The sequence below is a fragment of the Ascaphus truei genome, chromosome 8 (assembly GCF_040206685.1).
Source record: "Ascaphus truei isolate aAscTru1 chromosome 8, aAscTru1.hap1, whole genome shotgun sequence".
Taxonomy (NCBI): domain Eukaryota; kingdom Metazoa; phylum Chordata; class Amphibia; order Anura; family Ascaphidae; genus Ascaphus; species Ascaphus truei.
This window is the reverse complement of record NC_134490.1, coordinates 11,259,314-11,270,486: the sequence shown is the minus strand read 5'-3', so window position 1 is coordinate 11,270,486 and position 11,173 is coordinate 11,259,314.

Below are 11,173 nucleotides of genomic sequence, written 5' to 3'. Positions count from 1 at the left end.
GAGAGGAAGGAGAGGTGAGGGAGGAGAAAGAGAGTTGAGGGGGGGAGAGGTGAAGGGTGAGGGTAAGGGAGGTGTTGAGGGGGGGGGGGAGGGAAGAGGGGGGAGAAGTGGGGGGGGAAGAAGAGGGGAGGGGGAGAGGTGGGCGAAGGGGAGAATGGGATGAGAAGTTGGGGGACAGTGAATTTAAATACAAATTAAAAATAAAACCTCTTAAAATGACCTAAGCAGAAGCTATACAAGTGGTGGAAGAAATATTACTTTGTTGCAAGTAACACATTTACTATTTGGGACCCGCCAGCTTCTGACAGCACTAACAGCTGAGAGAGAGCCTGCATGTGCTGTGAGAGAGAGCCTGCATGTGCTGTGAGAGAGAGCCTGCATGTGCTGTGAGAGAGAGCCTGCATGTGCTGTGAGAGAGAGCCTGCATGTGCTGTGAGAGAGAGAGCCTGCATGTGCTGTGAGAGAGAGCCTGCATGTGCTGTGAGAGAGAGCCTGCATGTGCTGTGAGAGAGAGCCTTCATGTGCTGTGAGAGAGAGCCTGCATGTGCTGTGAGAGAGAGCCTGCATGTGCTGTGAGAGAGAGCCTGCATGTGCTGTGAGAGAGAGCCTGCATGTGCTGTGAGAGAGAGCCTACATGTGCTGTGAGAGAGAGCCTGCATGTGCTGTGAGAGAGAGCCTGCATGTGCTGTGAGAGAGAGCCTGCATGTGCTGCTGTGAGAGGAACAGAGATGCCGCGCTCCCCCTGCATCTCTGAAAGGTGAGTTGGCAAGTTGCCAAAAATTCCGGGCATTAACATTAAATGAATAATGCCCGGAATTGTAACCAATCAGAGAGCAGGGATTTCAGTAATGCCCGGAATTTTACTGCTTTAGCCTATTATATTTAATAAATACCTTTTCTTCTCGTTAAAGAAATGTTGCACAAGATCATTCCATAGTAGAATCATCTAATGACACATATAAAAGAATGGCAGAGCTTGTGATGCAATCTGGAAGTGCTGGTTTTAATAGGACCCACCCGGTCCTTAAGCAAATAAAACAAAACAATTACAACAATTATTTTTAGGGTCCTTCAGGAATGTTAGTGACTCCACCAGGAAGAACAATGTTTCATAACTGACATGAGGCTCTCACTCCTTGTGTATAAAAGAGGTGAGCTGAGACAGACCAGGCACAGCTGTAGAATCCTTCACTTCCTTTTTTCCTGAAATACAGTCTACTGAACTCTACCCGAGATAACCATGTCTGGAACCAAGGGACATCAGAAACAATGCCCAGACCCATGCAAACCAGACCCATGCAAACCGTGCCCACCACCACAGCAATGCCAAGATCGTGAGTATCATGTCTTAGACTTTATTCTATATTTGTTTAATTCTGTAAATATGGTGAATGTATCATTAGGGAATTTGCTGTTAAAAACAGAGTGTTTAATTTGAATATATGTTATATATATATATATATATATATAATTATATATATATATATATATGTATCCCATATATAATAACACAGTGATTGCATTTTGCAAAGGCTGACATGTTGAATATAGAAGAAGTTGGAGATAAAGTGTGAACATTTACATTTACGTTGAAGCAAAACTGTTATTCTTGGTGCAGTTTGATGAAGTTCTAGTGGAGAGAAAATAGTGTATGGTTTTATACTAAGAGATTAAATTGCCTTATGCTAATTACTAAAATAATGTTAGCAGTTAAACAAGATGTGATATTACAATAAGTATTATACATAAGAGTGTAATAAGCAATGGGTAATTAATGAAATGTGAAGCAATCATTCTAGAGATTTACACTGTGGCTCTGGGTGTATGTTTTAGTAATCGTATAGAGAATATAAGTGGTCCTATTAAAATAAAATAAAAACTCTGCTGTATGTTTGTTGTACATTTGGGGTATAATTGTGGGACTTGCATGACTACCACTCTCTAAATCCCATCATTACATATTTCTGAGCATATCACACCTGTGGTTTGAAGAGTCGGACCCAACAGTTTAATGTATTTATATATATGTCACTTTCCGTTCCAGAAACAATAATTTATATATATTTGTTATGTCTTCCTTTTTTCAGCTTGCAAGCCAAAGCCACACTGCCATGAACCTGTCCCACAATGCCAAGGTACTGGAAACCTCACGCTTTACTGTGCGAATCACACTTATATATGTAACCAGTTGATATATAGAAGTAACCATATATAAAATAAATTCCATTGTCCTTGCTGCATTTCTCTGCAATGAAGCAACTAACAATCTTCACGTTTCTCACAACATGTTAAGTAGTGATCTGGGTATAAGGCAGAATACACTTTACATACAATCATGGGGGAGGTAAGGGTGAGACCCTCCAAATTATATAATTTTGGGGCCACTAAAAGAACAATGATTAATCAGGTTCTCAGCCGTTCTAAGGGGGTAAAAATGCCCCATGGTCCCTCTCTGATCATGACACATTTCCTGTCCTACTTTTATCCCATTTTCTCACTCACCGTAGACAATTCCTAATGTACACTTTACTTCAGTAGGTTACACACAAAGTGGATAATTCATCAAAAACTATGACCAGCAGTTATCAACGTGCAACCTGCGCTATCGCGCCCTAATCTACGATATATGCCATTGACTTTAATGGGAGGTATCACCAATTCAGGGGCGATAGCGATGATGTGCTGTGATTACTATCAGCCTGTGGGCCTTAGTCTATAAACTGTGATTGCACAGATCAAGCGCTATCACATGGACACATTACTCCAATGGGGCTTTCTGTGGGATAATGCCGGATCAGCACTGTCACAGTTTATAAAATTAGGGCTGATGTGTATTTAAGAGAAACATCTGAAATCAGAGCCACCTAACGTATGATTCAAACATTAGACAATGCCACTAAACAATATGTCTCTAGTAACTGATGGAGTGTTTTACTCAAAGTCAATAGTGTAGGCCAGGGCCCTTGAACTGGCAACCCAGGGGCCAAATGTGGCCCTAGAAGGACATTGATGTGACACTTAGCAACTAGTATAAAGTTAGCCAGAGTAGAGAGTCTAAGCAGAGAGTTAGCAGAGCAGAGCTACTGTAAGTGAAACTCACTTGCCAGTTGGATATATATCGTTTTCAATAACATCTACTATGTAACTACTGTATGTATCTAACTATTTGAGTAAAGATATGCAAATATATATGGTACAGATGATATAAATGTTTGCAACTTTAAATTAATCTAAAATGACATTGCAGTAAGATTGCAGAACTTTGACTTTCCCCTTTGGAGAACTAGTAGAAGAGCCTGTTGTAAGTAGCCTGTCATACCTGGCAACAAAAGCAATACCTTACTTCTTCCTGTCTTTCATTAATCTGTGCACACCCATCGGAGGAGAGAGCAGGACTGCAGATGTGCGCTTTGATCAGAAACCAGTTTGCAATTATTTTTCAAGTTTTATAGTTAATCATATGAGCTACATTTTCATAATTATTTGGCAAAAATGAAAACATTGCTCAGTTGTTGCCAAATATTTGTGACATTTTATTAAACCAGCAAAATCCACCGTTTTGCTTTAATAGTAGTTAGATGCGTTCTCCGGTAATGGAGTAGACCTCCCAGCAGCAACAAATTAATCCAGACATCGGTCCCGGAAGCGTTGATCAGAGCCGCGGCCTCCCACCCTTCCTCTCCCCCTCCCCACCCTCTTCCTCTTACCCCCCCCACCTAATTTTACTTTATGTTTATTTATTATTTAAGTCTATGTCGTTGCTTATAACTCTGTTTTGATGACAATGTTTGTGTACAGCTACATACATAAGAGATATGAATAATGCATGTCACAGTACTGGAAATAAGATGTATATATGCTGTATTTTCACAAAAATAAAAAATACAAGTTATAAAAAAAAAAAAAAGCTCCTTCCAGAGAATAATAATGGGGTGATTAATGGACTACATGTGACTAACAAATAACGAGGAAGGCGGCTCATAGATGGGTTATTTTATTATCCGTGTACAGTAATTAACTTAATCACTGTGAAAAGTTGGGATACTGTATGTCTAAATAAAAAACGTGATTGTTGTACATGTAAAATAAAAAAAAAAAAAAAAAAAAAAAACAGCAAAATCACAGGACTTTTGTAGGCGAACACTGAAATGCTTCTATTTGGAAGATTTGAAAGAGATATGATAGGGATCCTCTAACCTTTCTTAGATGTGCATTGGAACAAGGAGACTGTAATCAAAGAGAATGTAGAACATGATACATTTTTAGCTTAATATCAGTAACTGAGTACAGGTGAAGACTAGACCTGCAAAGTTAGAAAGCTCCGTACACAGACTGCAATCTACAGTATTAACATCTCTGAGGTTGGTCCCCTAATATGTACCACAACCTAATCCTGCAATGAATCTAAAAATCAAAAATGCTTCCTGATAAATAGGAAAGCTGCCATGTCTGGGAATATAATCTATGAAATAAAAATGCTATCAGTCTTCTCAGTGATGTCAGAGGCTTCTCCTGCTAATGTTTATGTCCGTTCTCTCTTTAGATCCATGCAAGCCAGCCCCACAGAAGTGTCACCCTCACCAGGACCCCAAATGTGTAAAGAAGTGTTAAGAAGAAAGGATGTCGCAAACTGTCCTCTTTCATCTATCCCAAGACACCGTCTGATGACCTCGTTATCTATTTAATAAAATCAAGTTCATCATACCTTTTCTGACTATCCTGTAAAAGCCAAATCTACTGGCATACACTCATTCTGTAAGAAAGGATTTAATGAATGTATTCAACACGATTAAAGAATGCAATCTTAAAATCTATTTATGTTTCTTGATTTCTTCTTTTACATAGTACTCTTATGTGCAGAACATTTTAGAACAATGCTCGTGCAAGATCATTCAAATAACAACCTTTATTCAATCAATTTATAAGATAAACTGCATGGAAACTTTTTTCTTGTATATAACGGTATAAAGTTATCAAACTCTAAGACAACACCCCACACGTGTGTAACCCTCCTTGTAACCCTACAAACAAGAGCTTTATTCACATCCGTTGATAGTGGTCGCCATACAGCGACAGACTTTTCTTTAGACATTAACTGGTAGCAAATAATATGGTTACACTGTGCTTCTTCCCCTTGTATCTCTCACTCCTACGTTGGGGAAGTACTGATACTTATTTCCCTTAGTAATAGTTAGATTGTCAATCTCTTACAAGGTTTCAATCTTGAGCCATTTCTATACACTATATTTATTTAGAGCATGTTACTTTACTAAAAATAATAAATGGTGACAGGACATCTTTAATACATATAACTATACACAGAACAAACAGCAAAACAGGTAGCGCTAGTCTAAGAACAGTGATATTAAGCAATATATAATGTTTAACACCATAAGGTGTAGACCGTGGTACACACTTAAGGGGCTGCCCGGTGATACAACAAACTGTCCCCCTGGTCAGAACATAGACATGGAAAGGAATATGTATCGATGGGCGCCAAAACAATAAATGTCAAATATAAAGGATATAAAACCAGGTCTGTTTGGACGATCAGGAATGACTCCTCGTGGTGTGCTTTGAAAAAAAGAAAGCACAATACATAGCGTGATACTGTTACATAAAGACAAACAACATAAAGACAACATACAGCTGAGATATCACTTAGGAACTAATAAAGTTTAAAACATTTAATAGCAAGTTAATAAGTATACATAAACATAAAAACAATAGGACACAGTTGATTGAATATGCACTCTGCAACACCGGTAGATGTAGATGAAATGCTCACTCACCAGATGGTTATTGTAAGCAGGCAGTGGATATATTAGAGAGTATCCCCTCTCGGTGAAGTGGACTGTGTACTCCTGGGCGTCTCAGTTGGTGCGTGCACGCCAACCGGCGTCTGAGCAGATGATTCCCACAATGCACAGCACGGGACGCGGAGCAACTCCAGGTCTGCAGCCGCAGATTCGACACAGCAACACAGCGTCACAGGAATAAGCCGCCAGCTGTCTGTATAGCCGCAACTCCAATCTGTTGCTGCCGGGGGGGGAAATCGCCAAACACGGTGTATTGGAGTGCAATGATAGCCACTAAGTTCCTAAGTGATATCTCAGCTGTATGTTGTCTTTATGTTGTTTGTCTTTATGTAACAGTATCACGCTATGTATTGTGCTTTCTTTTTTTCAAAGCACACCACGAGGAGTCATTCCTGATCGTCCAAACAGACCTGGTTTTATATCCTTTATATTTGACATTTATTGTTTTGGCGCCCATCGATACATATTCCTTTCCATATAACTATACACAAAAACCTATTTACAGGATTCACTATGAGGCTTCAGTCTGAACTCCGAGGAACCTGTTTCTAGAACATAGGGTGGCCCTATACATACTCTTCTATCTCTCTGTAGTGCCATCTCTGACCATAAGACCTCCTATCAGTGGCTATCACTTTCTGACTAGTAATCCTGCATCACATGATGGGGAGGGGAGTAACCTGAGTAATCCCACATAGTTAACCCATTAATGCGGTAAATCCCTTATACTAACTAGTAGTCCCCAAAGGGGAGGGGGGAGGGGGGAGGGGGCTGGGACTACACATGGATCTCAGTTTTGACTTTATTGTAGCTCAGCTTTTAAAAATTAAATGATTTATGAGGAAACCTAGTTCTTTTTTGTTAAGTTCTACCAGTATTGTTCGCTTACCGTCCTATTTTCTGAAGGTTCACTCTATTGATCTCTCCCAGAGATAATTGTGTCTGTAGTCAAAGGACATCAGCAATGCCCAGAAATATGCCCACCCCCAAAGCAATGCCAAGATCATTACTTTCATCCCTTCAACATTTTCTCCCTGTGTTAATATGGTGACATTTGGGGATTACTTTTCTCACGAGGAGAATGTTTCCAAACAATATGCCAGGATCACCCCAAAAGAAAGAATGGAATAATAGTGTACAGATGTTTGACAGTTCTGAAGGGGAGGGAGTCTTGGCTCCTTCAAAAACCTACTTACAGTACCGATTTTGAGTTCTCTGCTGTTCCCCCCGCACCCTGAATGCGGCCAATCGCCCCAGGCATCCGCGCTTATCGCGGATCTTTTTTGAATTTCATGGATTCTGTTTCTTCGTTTGCAATAAAATGGATGAATTGTAATGTGTACAGTACTGTGCTACTCTGCTACTGTGTCAATTTCACGTTTTTAATAGCCGGAACACTAAAATTCATTTTTCTGCACTCTCCACGCTCGCATCTTAGTGCGGGGAGGCTGGAATTCATCCCGCGGTTTCACATCGAGATTCCGATGTACATGATGCATGAAGTGTTCGAATAACGGCCGCTGCATCAGTATATCTGTATTTTATAGGCAGTTTGAGTCGTACTCGTTTTTCAGGGTCAGATATATGATGTGTTTAAGCATGATCTCGGGATGAAGGAGAAGAAAATAATAGTGCAGACCAATATAACAATTTTATCTCAAGGATATAAATACAGACAAATGTACTCACATTATGTATATTTGGTATGGGCACATAAGTGTTGGACGCGTATGATCATCGCGCGCCGTGGAGGATGAAGTACACATCGTTCCCAGTCCCTCTGCATTTGTTCCTGGCAGGGGGGGAAGTCCTTCGGCTTTGCGTCCCGCGTGACGTCTGGTCGGATTGACGTCACATCCGGTTAGGTATTCACAGGTACAAAAGATAATAATTTATTGTTCAACAAAAGATCAAAAATTGGACAAACAAAATATAAAACCAATTAAAACAAATATCAACTACTTTAGATCTCAAAAATATGAACCAATAGGTTGTAGCAAGCAAAAAAAGGGTAAAGTGTGGAACGCAGCATGTATCAAATGATTAAAATAAGTGCTGCTGCCATAAATTACGATAGTATGTCACAGTAATCCCAAATAAACGGAAGAGGTTGCAATCACAACTCCCGGATTTAAGGGATAACTGTGCAGCTGGATAGAAAATCCGTCGGGTGCAGTAATTATATGCAAATAATTATAGAGCATGCAATAGACATGAACCAGCAATGAGCAAAATACAATCCTAATAATTGGATAACAGACGCTCATACAATACTAGTGTAATGTCATATACAGATATAGCCATCAGGTGCAATGTTTATATGCAAACAATGATGGAACATGCATGAAATTTGGAGATCAGGGGTTGAGCCAGGGATAAGCTGAATCTAATCCTGACAAACACTCAGTGGATACGAGTGTAACATGTGATAATGATGTCCATTCGTAACGGCAATTGTGTATGTTGCAGATAAACACTGTAATGGAAAAAAATCCATAAATCCCAAAGACTAATAGCAATGGCAGAAAAAATATATACATCATCTGATGCAAGTGTGCTGGTGACAGGACAGGGCAGGTTTACACCCAGATGCTTCGAAGGTAAAACAACTGTAATAGCTGCAACAGCCAAGATAGCTAAAATTACAGATCATAAAGATGCATATATAAGCAAACTCCAGACTCCCAATAGTCCGCTGTTTTAGGGTCACAGGGAGATAACAGAAAGCACCCCAATAGATATACTCAAGATTTTTCAAGGAGGTATCACGCTGGCAGATGGATGTGCCGGATGAATCCGCATAACTTTGCAGGCTACTTCATGCGGAAAATGGATCTGCAGTCAATACACCAACCACCGGTGCCGAAATGCCGGAACTACTGCACACACCAGGAGATGCTTGCTTGCTACAGATCAAAGAGTAGGAGAGGAGGCGCCCCATGCGGCGTTATGCCAACAGGCTTCATCAGGGGCATGTCCAAGTGTCGATCTTTGGTGTACTATTTACCCAGAAAAGATGACGTCATGAACAAATCACAGGTGTTACAAATCTATAAGAGGATAGACAAAACAACATGTTTTTACGGTTACTATTCCTTATCATATTTGGGTCAATCTATGAAATTGACATGTCAGATGTGCAAAAAAAAACACATACCAAGGGAGTGTCCCAAAGGCTGAAGACCAAGTATGAACATTAAAAGTTTAAAACTGCTATACATTTTGGCTCTTCTAGGGCCATATTTAATATGGTGAGAACTGGTTAACGCAAGGTAAACAATTCAGGAACTTCTATTCAAATGAATGGAGCCCAGAAGCTTCCCTGACATGGAGAAATGTCACATTGTATTGAATACTAGACATAGAGGGTGATTTACTAAGGTCCGTTGCAAGATAATACACCCAGTCAGGCGGTAATTGCCTTTACTTGAACAGAAATGTAGGTGTGCAGCGCACAGCATCCAAACGAGAGCAGGTCTGGCAAAAACTTCCTTTATTTAGCAAGGCATAAAATTGGGGGACGCAGCCCTTCAACGCGTTTCGTGCAAAGCACTTTGTCACTTTGCACTTTGCACGAAACGCGTTGAAGGGCTGCGTCCCCCAATTTTATGCCTTGCTAAATAAAGGAAGTTTTTGCCAGACCTGCTCTCGTTTGGATGCTGTGCGCTGCATACCTACATTTCTGGACTTCACTCTATACAGCAGCACGCATTGGAAGAGAGACTCTGGAGGTGATTGAGACAGTGAGTACTCACAAGGGGCTATCCCAATGAGGTGGAGGAGGGTGTCCCAGGACAAACTACCCCAACCTTCAGGTTTTTTTTGGTGCCCCCCCATTACTATGGACTGAGTATATATACAATTAATTGATACCTTAATACCCAGTGCTCTCCCTCCCTTCAGAAACACACACACAGCACTTTGAGCACCATTTCTCTATCCTTACCTTTACTTGAACAGCAGTTTACACCGGATCTGGTGCATTAAGCCAAAATGTACCTATGGTAAGAGAATCTCCTCCTTTAGAAAGAACAGAATCTATGATTTGATGCCAACGCTACCAATTGACTAATGTTAAAGAGCAATCAATCTCTTTTAATATTAAGTTATATTACAAGATATTTAGTCTAGATGGCATAATACAACATAGACAAACAATTTCACCTAAATGAAAGGTCCATATGGACCTGAAATATGGTCTTTCCATTGCTGTTGGTTGTCACATTAAATGGAGAATTCTATTATGTTTGTCTATGTTGTATTGTCTGCACAAGCAGGATTCTCCTCGCCTGAAGCTGTTTCCCCGCACTTTGGAACTGTACTGTAACACCACATTGGAAATCACCTGTTCATAACTACCCTGGATACATTAAGTACCAAAAATGTATATAGTTCTTAGTATTTTGTATAGGAATATAGTAGAGCCCTGATCTATATTTTTTTTACATGTCCGCCACCATAACTGGGCTAACACAGCCCACACAATCTAATCCCTAATGGCATCAATTCTTCATTCTAAATACTGTACATAAAAAATGTGAAGTCAACAATCAATGTTTGAAGCGTATGAGCAGCAGCACAAGAAAGCAATTTGATATTTTTTGCCTATATGCCATTTTAAATTCCTGAACCAGTCATTTTTATAAAGTAAATACCCGAGAAGCCCTCCAGGCTGAGATCAAAGAATCAGGATTATCTCAGTGTGGACTGATGCTAAGTTGGTTACTTTATTTATATAAACCTGTCACTTGATACCCCTTACATACCTTCGCTACATCATGACATCCCCCTGATTTGGACCTCTGGCGAACAGGACCTCCTACAGTTCCTCAAACTCACCCAATTCCCTAAACACCACCATCACTATAAAGAACAACCAACTACAGATCTCTGTGTACCGCAAACCTACAGACAGAGCCAGCTATTTGAGGGACAACAGCTTCCACCCCACACACACGAATCATGCAACCATCTACAGTCAAGCCATACGATACATATATGCTCTGACACAGCAGACAAAGGCCAGCGGATTGAAGCCTTGGTATCAGATTTCATAAACCATGGATATAACCACAGAATTGTAGACCAGCAAATCCACAAAGCCACCAGAATAACAAGAAGTGATCTCCTTGATTACAGACAGAAAGAGACAAGCGACAGGGTACCTTTGGTGGTCACATATGACCCACATCTAGAAGCCCTACGCAAGATCGCCAGGGAACTACAACCCATTCTCCAGGAAGGTACAAGACTGCTACAGGTCTTCCCTGAAACACCCTTACTATCACAGACAACCTCACAATCTCAAGAAAATTATGGTGAGGAGTAAAGTATTCAACAGTACAACTGAATGC